This window comes from Tupaia chinensis, unplaced genomic scaffold (assembly GCF_000334495.1).
Source record: "Tupaia chinensis unplaced genomic scaffold, TupChi_1.0 Scaffold143935_1, whole genome shotgun sequence".
Classification (NCBI taxonomy): Eukaryota; Metazoa; Chordata; class Mammalia; order Scandentia; family Tupaiidae; genus Tupaia; species Tupaia belangeri.
In genome coordinates, this window is record NW_006203786.1 from 634,145 (window position 1) to 647,551 (window position 13,407).

Here is a 13,407-nt window from a genome sequence, read left to right on the forward strand (position 1 = left end):
ACTGACAATTAGACTAGACAAATTTTGTTGAAACAAATGAGAAACTCTCTGACTTGCAATACAATTTGTACCTAGTCATTAGAATGAGACTTTTCCTCAAAATCAGCATAAATATATTATGTTTGGGCAAACTGTATATGTTGAGAAATGCAGCATGCTAAATTATTAGTAGATGAGAGAGAAACTATTTTTTTAAGCGGAAGAAGGACAATTATGAATGGAGAAGTGGAAAGGAGAAATAATCTGAAGTATGCTCTCAAGCAGATTAAGAAATAGAAAAAAGTTAAACAGGGTGTTGAAATTCTATACATGCTTTCTATTAAAGTTTGTCTGTGCCTCATACTTCTTAGAAAATCTTTGGGTATCCCCAGTTTGAATATCATAGGCTTAAAACATCCATTAGAAAAGTCAATTCATGAGTGCATGCCTATCACAACTGCTTACCAAAGGGGGCTTTGTTCTTAGATAACTGAACCTGCTGTCTGGAGAGCAGTTTCATGTTTCAAGATGTTTGGTCGAAAGCCAGATTACTTCAATGTGTGGAGGAAAACTTCATATTCTGTTTCTACGATTTGATAAAGCTTCTTGAAAAAGTAGCTCTGAAGAAGAAGGCAATGTTTATGACCTTGGGCAGGATCTCTTTCAAGCCTGTTGGCACAGACTAACACCAGTGCTCCCTGATGTGGAAACAAGAAATTTCTTTCTTTACCATGATAGCAAAAAAAAAAAAAAAAGGGGGGGGTGGTGGTGGAGAAAACCCAGATGTGTGATTAAGCATCACAGTGCTACTACCATCTGAGTAAAGACACTGAAATTTCTTTCTTCTAATTATATTATCCTTGGCAAAGACAGTTCTCATCATTTTCAATGTGCTAGAGCCTTTGTAGTTTCTGAAAGGGGCTCTAATATAATAATTCTTTGATGTAACAGGAATGCACAGAACAGATGAAAACCTGGGAGTAGCTTCATTTGATTGTTTCATCAGGCTGCCTGTGACCGGACGTGGAACGTACAAATAAGCACATGAACAGCTACGAAATGTTAGGAGATACGTTCGCAGTACTGGAGATGGATCATGGCAGCTCACTGAGTCACAGCTTTGAGTTTCTCCCTCCGCTATCAGCTATCGATGTGGCAATTTCCAGAGCACATGGATTCAAGATTCTATTAGTAACATGGCTTCTCTTCTTTAGGATCGCAATATGTGCTGTGAAGATTCTTCAGGCACAGTCTTTTGTATTAGGTAAAAATCTAAATATTGAAAATATTTCAGCATGTTGAAAGTGAGTCTTAAAAACTAATATACTATTAAAATGTTCAGATAAAAGGTGTTTTTACAGCTTAGCTGCAATCACGTTTCCACTGAGTACGACTCTAATATAAGCCACCATCATCCCTTCCCTGGATTATTACAATAGCCTCTGACTAGGAGTTTTACCTCCATTCTTGACCCCAAGTGTAAGCTTGGCAAAGAAGGTGGCAAATCCTATTGTCACTTCTCTGCTTTAAACCTTCCAATGATTTCCCATCTAAAGCCATTCTAGTGCCTTATAAAGTCCTACAGAAGATGGCCCACCATCCCTTTTCTGACCTCATCTTATACCATATTTTCACCCACTTTCCCCACCAGCCTCCCATGCCATGTATGCTCCTGCTTCAAAACCTATGCATTTTCTTCCTCTGCCTATAACACAGTCACTGAGGTATGTGAAGAGTTCATTCTCACTTCATGATTTTACTCAAACATCACCTTCTCACCGAAGCTTTCTATATCTCCACTATTTAAGATCTTAACCTCCTATTTCATTGCTTTAATATTTATAACACTTCACATTTGAAATCTCGCCTATTTCAATTATTTATTTATTTATTTTAAAGTTTTTTCTATAAGACATGTGCACTTACTGAAGAGACAGAGAATGATAAAGAAACAGAAAGTGAGTAATCACTTCCCAGTGGGGATGGTCACACTGTAATCTCTTCTCCTCCATTCTCCTCTTGAGATTTTTGGGCACACACGCACACATGCCTGGCATGAGTTTCAAGCCACCAGGTCCAGGACTTGAACCACATTCAACCATGTGGGAGTCCAGTGCCTTAATCACCACACCACATGCTAGCCTCCTCAATTATTTATTTTTTATTGTTCAACCCACCTTAAAATTTTTAGCATTGTGAGGGCAACCATTTGTGTTCATTTTTTTCACTGCTGTATTCCTAGTACTTAGGAAGGTGCCTGCCACAAATAGAGAACTCAGCAAATACAGTACTTATTGAATGCAAGGTTACCAGAGAGGAAGCAACCTTGCTTCTGGTTTATTAGTAGTGATAATGAAAATAAGTCTAAAGGATATGTAAAGTCTTACTGAGTGTTCTTCGACATTTGTCCATGTAAGTGCACAAGTTAGGCCCAATGAAAACAAAAATAAATGCTCATCTACATAATTGCATGGCATGTTTAGCTGTTAACAATAACAAGTATTCTAGATATCATACAATAGAGATGATACTGATTTCATAATGCTTGGGCATTTAGTAGTATGTGCTGCCATATATGTTTTTGGATGGAAGCACCTCTCATACTGTCAGTTAGAGAATGTATCCCAAGGTTTTCTGACAGAACGATTTGAGAAAAAAGCTGCAACTGGCAGTCTCCAATGGTATGGAGAGCTATGATTAGGAATCAGGATGTCTATTAGAATGGTTAAAGTAAGAGATTGGCCACACCCAGTGCCAACAAAAACGTACAGAAGCTGGATTCTCATACACTACTGGTGGGAATACACAAATGGTACGGCCACTCTGGAAAATGGTCCAAAAGTTTCTTATAAAACATATACCCTTTGGCCCAGCAATATCACTCCTAGTTATTTACCTAAGAGAAATAAAAACTCATAATGACAAAAAACTTGTACATGAATGTTTATAGCACCATTAGAAAGTTTATGGAAAAATGGAATGAAAGTATGGGTTGATGGAGCAAAAATATTTTAAATTCATGTATAATTTTTTCATGATACACAAATTTTCCTGATCTTTTTGAAGACCCTCTCATATACTTTGTGAAAAACTGAAAACAACCCAAACATTCTTCAGTGGGAAAATGTATACACCAAAGGAGGTACAATCATACAATGGAACCAAACCAAATGTTTGAGAACAGATGAATGGACTGAAAAAGTGTGGCGCATACACTCTATGACTACTACTCAGCCATAAAAAACAGTAAGACCCTGGCATTTAATAGAAAGTGAACTATAATATGGAAGATTTACTGCTGAATAAAGTGAACCAGGTATGAAGGAAAGGCATTGTATGTCTCCACTTAATTACACTTATACTGACTACTGGCACTCTGTGGTAGAAACTGAGATATTGGAGCCTTTAGAAACATGGAGAATGGTTTTGGATACTGGAGACAGTGGGAAGAGGATGGAAGCTGGGGGAAAGTGAAAGGAAATGAATCAGGGAGAAAATAAAGAGGGAAGACATTTAAGGGACACAGAAATGGAAGATTGTTTATCGTAATGTGTATGGTATCTTCCACTGGACTGGTGTGAAGTGTATTCATGTTGAGTAATTCATTTAACAAGCTATAGTGATGTACAATGATCAAATGTATAAATTAAATTAGAATAATAGTTAAAAAATAAATTTTAAAAATATTTCAAAGTATATTTTTTGGAGAGAAGTTCATTTCTTTATTTTTTTCCTTTTTAAAAATTTTTTCATTTCATTTTCTTTTATAAATACAATCACATTATTATTTGGCTTACAAAATAGATAGTTCAACAGGTGACCATTTCTCCCTAGTACAGTTGATAAAACTACAAAATATCTTCAACAGATAATACCAAATTTCTTTGTGCCATTAATGCTTTGCCTCTCTATTTTTCTTCTAAATGTCCTTCCTCAGACTCTCCTCTTTCACACACACTATATCTGGTATTTACATCTGTATACTGTGTTTCTATATCCTTTAGTCAATTAGTTTCAGTCATAGAGTGCAGACACTCAGTACATATTAAGTGGGGACATAACATGCCTCTCCTTCATAGCCCAGCTTGCTTCACTCAGCAGTAAATCTTCCATATTCATCTACTTCCTGTCAAAAGCCAGGTTTTTTTATGGCTGCATAGTATTCCATTAAGTATATGTACCACAGTTTTTCTATTCATTCATCTGTTCGTGGGCATTTGAGGTGTTTCCATGACTTAGTAATTGTGAATAGTGCCGCAATAAACATCGATGTGCAAGCACTTTTCCGATTAAGTATTCTTCTGTCCTTTGGGTAGATACCAAGGAGTGGGGTCATATGGTAATTCTATTTGTAGATTTTTGAGCAATCTCCAAATTGTTCTCCACCGTGGCAGGACCAATTTACATTCCCACCAGCAGTGTAAGAGAGTTTCCCTTTTACCACACCCCCGCCAGCACTTATCAATTTTTGTTTTATTATTTTTATTTTATTTATGTCAGAGTTAAGAATACAATAATAAAATAAAAAGATAAGCAATTATAAGCTAGTAATACATAATTTTAACACTTTCCAGACTATTCCTTTGTATTTTCATTAAATATAACCTTGCTAAATCTGAACAAGTTTGAAATGTGTAATCATCCTTTAAAAAAAAAAAAAAACCAGCGAACTATGAGAATTTCGTGTGATTCAACCTATGTATTTCATTCTTTCTTTCTTTCTTTCTTTCTTTTTTTTGGAGAGGTTTTCGCTATAGGGCATGTGGGCTCACCAGAAAGACAGAGAGAGACATAGAGACAGAAAGCGAGAAATCACCCCCCATGGGGGATGGCCACACCACAATCTTTTTTCCTCCATTCTCCTCTCAGGACTTTGGGCACACATGTAAACATGCCCGTGTGAGTTTCTAGCTTCCGTTTCCAGGACTAGAACCATGGTCAACTACATGCAAGTCCAGTGACATAACCATTACACTACTTGCTGGTCTCTCAACCTATGTATTTCTATATATTCAAAATAAATTAGAATATAAGGGGTCTTTACAAAATTTATGAAAATGTGTATTTTGAGAAAAACTATGCATATATCCATATCAAAAAAAATGTGACACATCTATTCTATGGAATACTATTCAACCATAAAAAAAATGAGACCCTGACATTTGAAACGAAGTGGACGAATATGGAAGATTTAATGCTAAGTGAACCAAGCCAGACTATGAAAGACAGGCATTGTATGTCCCTGTTCAATATACACCAAATGTCTGTGTTCTATAGCAGAAACTGAAATATTGAAAGGTGTAATAATAGGGAGGGCAACGGTAGATACTAGAGACAGTATAGGAGGGGGTGGGTACTAGGGAATGAGTAATAAGGAGTAGGAGGGGATCAGAGAAAAAACAAACAACACATTTAATAGACATAAAAATAATGTTATCTGCTGATAATAATGTATATGGTAATGTCTTTGACTTGAATAATATACAGTAAACATTCATGCTAAGAAAAACTGTGTTGAACCTATAAAGATATACAGTGATTAAATGTAAATGAGAAAGAAAAGCCTGAAAAAAAGAAAAAAAACATGCATATATTTCAAAAATATTTTGCAACAGAAGAAATTCATATTTTTCATTGAACTTTTTGAAGTCCACTTGGATATATTTAAGTAACCACTATAAATATATAATATAAATGTAGAGTATAAATATATAAAACAACCAAAAAAATTGTACAATGGAATACTACTCAGCAATATAAACTACTGATATACACAACAAAATGAATGACTCAGAAGCATTATGCCAAGGGAAATAAGCCAGTACTAAAAGGTTACAGAGTGAATAATTTCATTAACATGTCATATCAGAGAAGGAAGAGTAATGGAAAACAGATTTATAGTCACCCGGGGTAAGGGTTGGGGAATGGTTTAGACTACAAAGATACAGCTTGAGAGAATTTTGGGGAGTATATGGGATTGTTCTGTATCCTTGTAGTGATGATTTTCTGAGTCTATTTTTTTTGGAGAGGTTTTTTTTGTTTGTTTGTTTTGTTTTGTTTTGGTTTTGCTATAGGGCGCGTGCGCTCGCCAGAAAGACAGAGAGAGACAGAGAAATAGAAAACGAGAAATCACCCCCCAGGGGGAATGGCCACGCCACAATCCCTTCTCCTCCATCTTCCTCTTGGGATCTTGGGCACACACACACAAGTGCCCGGTGTGAGTTTAAGCCACTGGATCTGAGACTTGAACTGCGGGTGACTACATGGGAGTTCAGCGACATAGCCATTATGCTAACTGCTGGTCCCTATCTGAGTTTATTTACGTGGTATAGATGTATACCAAAAAATACTGCATTAAAAATCTCAGCTATTAAAAGAATAATTTATTAAAAAATCTAAGGATTTGTCCGTACTGGTCCTGAGGCAAGGCTGCAGCCTGAGAGTACATATCAAACCCAAAATATAGTTGTCTGATTTAGACCAATGATCCTTATAAATCATCCTCACTTGTCTCTACTAGAATCACTTGCAAAATCAACTGGTGAGACAACCCCATCCACAGCTTTATACACTTTCAGACTCAGACCAATTTAAGATGAGAAGATATTTTCAAGCAATATTTTCACATGATGAAATTGATTCTATATTCACTTATGGCTTTATGAGATTATGGGTACAAATATGATTTTGCTTTTTGTCTGCAAAATATGGTCTTTGGCAATATATTTGACTAAGCTACTGAGCTGATTATTTCAAAACTGCTAGGTATACTAGCTACCTTTTATCTGAGGAAGTATTGCAAGACTGTCTGGGACCAGTATGTGGTTTAGTGGGTAAGGTGTTGGACTCCCATGTGGTCCATGGTTCAAGTCCTGGACCTGGCAAGTTGAAACTCACATGTGTGTGTGCATGCCCCAAATCCCGCAAGAAGGACTGAAGAGAAGGGATTGCAGTGTGGCCATTCCCCCGGAGGGTGATTTCTTGCTTTCTGTCTCTCTGTGTCTCCAGTGAGTGCACACTCCCTTTACCAAGAATCTCTAAAACAAAACAAAACAAAAGGACCGTCAGTGGGTGCCTGAAAGTGCAAACCAGCAAACCCTGTACACACTGTTCTTCCTCTTCACTTATTTTATCATGTATTGTGGCCATACCTTATAGTCTGAAGAGTGATGGCAAAACTAGCATAAATTTCCTTTTCTTTTGTCTTCACAGTTTCACAGATAGAAGATTTGCTCTTACTCTAGTTCCTAGTAGCCTTAATTACCTTAAGACAGAAACATCCACTTTTTCATTTAAAGGAAGCACTTTTCTGCCTCATTTTGGCATGTCTGAAATGTCAGCATCACTACCCTTGCACTTTGGGTTAAGAACACAAAGGCTGGTACCATGACAGTCAATCTGATAACTGAGATGACTAAGTGACTAGTGGCAGTTAGTGTATTATGACAGAACAGATATGCTGGATAGAGGAATGATTCACGTCCCAGGAGGGAAAGGGCAGAACGGTGTCAGATTTAATCACAATACTCAGAACAGTGTGCAATTTAAAACTTATGAATTGTTTGTTTCTAGAATCTTCATCGACTATTTCTGGACCTCTGTGGATCAAAGTAACTGAAACAGAAGAAAGAAAAACTGCAAATATGAAGGATTACCTAATGGGTTTAATGCTTACTTTCTTTTCTATTAATTATCTTTTTTTAAAAAGTCAATAGGGAGAATATCCTTCACTCCTGGAATTCAGAATTAAGCATTTGGACTATAGGTCTAGCCCATCAGGACTAAAACCAATTAATTACCTCCTACATTCCAACTTCTACTTGAGAAATCACATTAGTATTAGTACTTCTTGTTTCTTCTTGAAAAATTTTTTTAAAGATATAATTGAAAGAAAAAGCTATCCTATTATATTTTGATGATATCAGACTAATGCAAAAATTTAACCTAAGGTTAACTTAAAATACCTATGAAACAGGTATTATAAGAAAACCCATATGTGTAGGAATAATCTTTGTTGTTATTCCTATATGCTACTGCTCTTTAAGGGAAGAACTGGAAATGACTAAGAAATTGTGAATTTTAATTTCAGTCTTATAAGAAGAATCAGTGGTGTATCATGTGTATGAGTGAGATTACTACTAACTGGACATCGACTAATATCAGTATGACAGAAGAACAAGAAATCATTCAGTAACTATATTTTCTTATAATGTTATGAGTGATAATCACAGCAAACATTTATTGACTCTTTACTATATTCCATGTACCACACAAGTGTCTTATATTCACTTTTTCATGTATCCCTCCCTAAGTTCTCATGCAATGCTAAATTTTCCATATTTTTATATTTATGTGGGATTCAACTGTCCCAGAGCTTAAATAGATATAGAGTATGAAAACATACTTTGCATTTAAAGCCAACTCAATAACTTTTGCAAATAAGCAAAATAGTATTTTCTTATAACTACTCTAACATTTGAAAATTCTTTCTGTCCACTTTCTATCAAATGCCAGGGTCTCAATGTTTTTTATTTTCAGGCTGAGGAGTATTACATATTGTATATTTTTTACATTTTTTAGTTGTCACATTTTTTAATCCATTCTTCTGTTCATGGATATTTGGTTTGGTTACATGTCTTAGCAATTGTGAGTAATGCCATGATAAACATGGATGTGCAAGTGTTTTTCCACTGAGCATTTTCCTATCCTTTGGGTATACCCAGGAGTATAATTCCTGGAACATATGGTCATTCTATTTGCAGGTTGTTGAGGAATCTCCATTTGTTCTCCACAGTACCTATAACTAATTTACATTCCTACCAACAGTGTAGGAGAATTCCCTTTTCTCACAGCCTCGCCATCACTTATCATTATTTTTTTTAATCTTAGCCATTCTGACTGGAATTAGATGGTGTCTCATGATAGTTTTGTTTTGCATCTCCCTTATAAGAGATGTTGAATATTTTATCACATGATTTTTGGCTGTTCTTTTATCCTCTTTAGAGAGTTGTCTGTTTAGCTAATTTGTCCATCTTTTAATTGGGTTGATCATTTCGGGGGGGTGCTAAGTGAAGCAAGCCAGACTTCAATAGAGAGACATTGTATGTCTCCACTCAATATGTACTGAATGTCAGCACTCTGGTGAAACTGAATCATTGAAAGGTATAAAAGCATGGAGAGTAATGGTGATACTGAAGACAGTGTGGGAGGAAGGTGGGGAGTAGGGTAGGGTGAGATGGAGGAAATCAAGGGGAAGAAGAAAGAAGCAAAATATTTAAGGGACTCAAAATGGGAAGAAATCTGTATATGGTAATGTCTCTGACTGGACCGATACGCAATGTATTTATGATGCGATAATTCATTTGGTATGCTGCAATGATACACAATGATTGAATGTAAAAAATATATTTCAAAAATTAAAAAATTCGGGAACCAGCAGTTAGCATAATGGCTATGTCTCTGGACTCCCACGAAGTCGACCGCAGTTCACGTCTCGGACCCGGTGGCTTAAAACTCAAGCCGGGCGCGTGTGCGTGCGTGCCAAAGATCCCGAGAGGAGAATGGAGGAGAAAGGATTGCAGCGTGGCCATCTCCCCTGGGGGGTGATTTCTCAATTTTCTCTATGTCTCTTTCTGTCTGCCTGGCGAGCGCATGTGCCCTATAGTGAAAAAAACCTCTCAAAAAAAAAATTAAAAATTAAAAACATTCTAGGGACCAGCACTTAGCATAATGGCTATGTTGCTGAACTCTCATGTAGCTGACTGCAGTTCAAGTCCTGGACCCAGTGGCTTAAACTCACATGGGGTGCATATGTGTGTTTGCCCAATATCCCAAGAGGAGAATGGAGAAGAAGGGATTGCAGTGTGGTCATTCCCCCTGGGGGGTGATTTCTTGCTTTCTATCTCTCTGTCTGTCTGGCGAGCGCATGTGCCCTACAGTAAAAGCTCTCCAAAAAAAAAAAAAAATTAAAAAATTCTGTGAGGCTGCTACAATTTTATCTTGAAAAATTGTTTTCCAATCACTTTCAAGAAATACGCCTTATTTCAAAGTAACATTCTTTCAGAACCATCCCTTCACTTTTGTTGCTTCTTTGTTTATAAATCCAGTGACTGCTCTGTTCATTCCACATACACTAAACCTGATGGCAATTGTCAAGTGTGGACTAGGGTGCATAAGCAGTTCTTCTAGGAGACTTGGTACATAAATAGGGCAGTAAAAATCCAGAAACATATCCCTTTAACCGCTGTGTAATTGATGGACAATCGTTTCATTTCCGCCATCAGTGATGTATGAAAATTTACAGCTTAGATTTCCAAATCTCTTCACCCTTCCCACACCCCAGACCCTCATATATATCCTCTTGGCTGTCAAACTGACTGGTGCTTATTTAAATTCTGCAAGCTCAGACACATTGCAATCTAACCATGGATGTTCATTTCCATGGCCTCAGCCCAACACAGAAGAGTCCCACTGCTAGGTCACAGCCCTTCCTCACCAAGCTCCACACAGAACGCTGAAGATCTCCTTTTCCTGGTGGCTGAGTATTTTATTTCTAAAAGAAGGTACCTGTGAACATATTCATTTATATAAAAACAAAAAAGACTCAGGCTGTGTTTTTGTTGTTTTCAGATGGCAAAGTGGGGAATTTAGTGAAGGCAAGAAGGACTGGGTCCCAGAAAATGGGTTGCCAAAGAGGAACTTTTAAAATTTTCATACAAAGTGAAATAGAAGAAATGTTTAATGCTTTACAATGTAAAAATTAACATGATTTAATGGAAAATATATGAACTTGGAAAACAGATTTGAGTTCAAATCTTGGTCATCTAGTTGCTCTATGATCTTGAACAGCTGTTTGACCTAAATGACCTCAAAATTTTTGCCTGTTAATATGGTAACATCTATCATATAGGACTGCTTAAAGGATTAAAAAAGATAATGCAGACAAATTAATTCAACAACTATTTATTGAGCACTTACTGTGAACAGGCATTGTGCCAGCTACTAGAGGCTTGAGATTCAGAGAGTCTCAACCTTCAGGGAACTTACAACTGAGTTGAAGAGGTGGCCATAAAGGAGGCAATAACCCTGGAGGACCCAAAGTGAGGTGAGCGAGTACAACCACATCAGGGCAACTGCTCATCTCAGGAGTCTACGTCAAGTAGTACATTGTAGCATATTCCCCAGGCTGTGAAGTTGAAAGAGAAATACTCCAACTCCCCTATCTTCCTGAAAGGCCCCTCTCGGGGAGGATAAAATCTTAGGTGTCTTCAGTACTGGCTCCCAGAGTTCCACGTCAGGACTGAACACCCTGTCCACATTGGAAACGTCCTTCACAATGCACCTGTAATTCCTGAATCCCTTCCTCACTCCCCTACCAAAGTTTTCTGGGATACTTTCCCCAAATAACTACTTGTTCTCAAGCCCTTGTCTCAGGTCTGCTTAAAGGAGAGTCTATCCAAGACATACCCTTTGACATTGGGGCATATGGGTTATATTGGAAAAGGTATCTGAGGAGGAGATATCAATTTTAAAATTCACACATAAAGGAGGTAGTAGAAGGCAGAGGAGGGAAATGAGCTCACCTTGTGGAAGGGAATAGAGAGGAGCCATGGGGACATCAAGTAAAAACAACAAAAACAGAAAAACAACTGAAACACAGTATGTGAAACCAGACAGACTCACTAGGTACCAGCTATTTTCAAACGGTGACCTGTAGAAGGAAAGTTCTAAAACAAAGTTGTCTGGAAATACTGGACTAATTATTTTATAGTTCTATAATCAATTTAATTTATAGCTCTTCTGCTGTACCTTGAAAATTGAGTATTTACTGGTTCTTTATGAGCTGTAACAGTTTATGGCCTGTCAGGGCAGTGATTGATACAGTGCACTGAAAAATAATCATATAAGATTACCTTAAAATACGTATCAGTATCTGTCATTTTGACAGTGGAATTGCAATGCTATAAATCTACAAAGATTAAAAATTTTACATGGAATGTTCAAAGTCGAATATTTATTAAAACACCTTACTGGCACCAAAGAGAAGAAACAGAAACAAAATACTAATTTGACTTAAAGAAAATTTAGCTGTGGCATTCTAGGACGACAACAGGCCTTACATTTTTTAGCGGACATTAAAGCAATCGGACGTTCTCACTGCATGTCTCGTGAAGAACAATTTCCTGACGTGTGTACGGTGGTACAGCATGGCATCTCTCCGGTGTTATTTCTAAGCAACACGTAGAAAAGGAAAAAAGGAATTTCTGATCTAGGCATACTTTGATACCAGTCTGCTCTGAAAATGAAGATAAAAAACATATATAAATATGGCCTTCCAACAATCTAAGAGAAAAGACGAGACTGGTTTAATCCTTTCATGTACCGTAATTGTCCTGCTGTAGGCCAGCAACTTACAGCCTGTTCACCTCCTCGTGTCCCCTAAATGCTTCAAACTACACATGCTAATGATTAGTTTTCTAATGTTTTATTAATAGATCATTTCTGCTCAGAGCTTGAAATCAATAGGACAAACTATTGTCATCACCCTGACTTGATAGAACCCTAGCCAATTTTGTTTGTTTGTTTTTTAATACTGTCACCACCTTGACTTGATAGAACCTAGCCAATTTTGTTTGTTTGTTTTTTAATATCGAGGAGAGCCTTGCCTGGTGGCACAGTCAGAAACACACTGAACTGCTGTGCTGGAAGTCACAGGGCTGACTGCAGTTTTGGATCCCTAGGTTCATCCCGAAAACATGCTGGGCATGACAGGTTATGCACCAAATCCTGATGAACTGGAGAGCGGGTTCAGCCCGAAAACATGCTGGGCATGACGGGTTATGCACCAAATCCTGATGAACTGGAGAGCTGGGTTAAAGCATGTCACAGTGACAAGACCCTGTCAAGGCTGCTTTTCTTTCTTCTCTTCCTCACTCTGTCTGTCTGTCTCTCTCTCATGTGCACACACAGTTTCTCTAACATCAATAAAAGAAAGAAACAAAAAAAATTTTTTTGAGGGTCAGACCAGCTGGTGGCTAGTAGTAGTTAAGGCCACTGAACGTAGAAGTAGCTATAAAAATACCTAGCATGAAACTTGACTTAGACAAATTGAATCCCACATGACTGATTGTATGGTTGGAGTCCCAGATCTGGTGGCTTGGAAAACATGCTGGCATGTATGCCTGTGTGCCCCAAATCCCAATAGGGTGGAGAAATTGAAGAGAAAGAATTGTGGAATGGCCATCCCCCTCTCTCTCTGTCCCTCTCCAGTAAGCACACATGACCTAGAGCACATTTAAAAAAAAAGTGTGTGTGTGTGTGTGTGTGTGTGTGTGTGTAGTTACAACCTCAGCCAAGTAGATTGTAACAATGAGCCCTGTGTGGTAGGAACTGAAGCAAATCAAGTTAGGGTAGAAAAACAGAAATCCA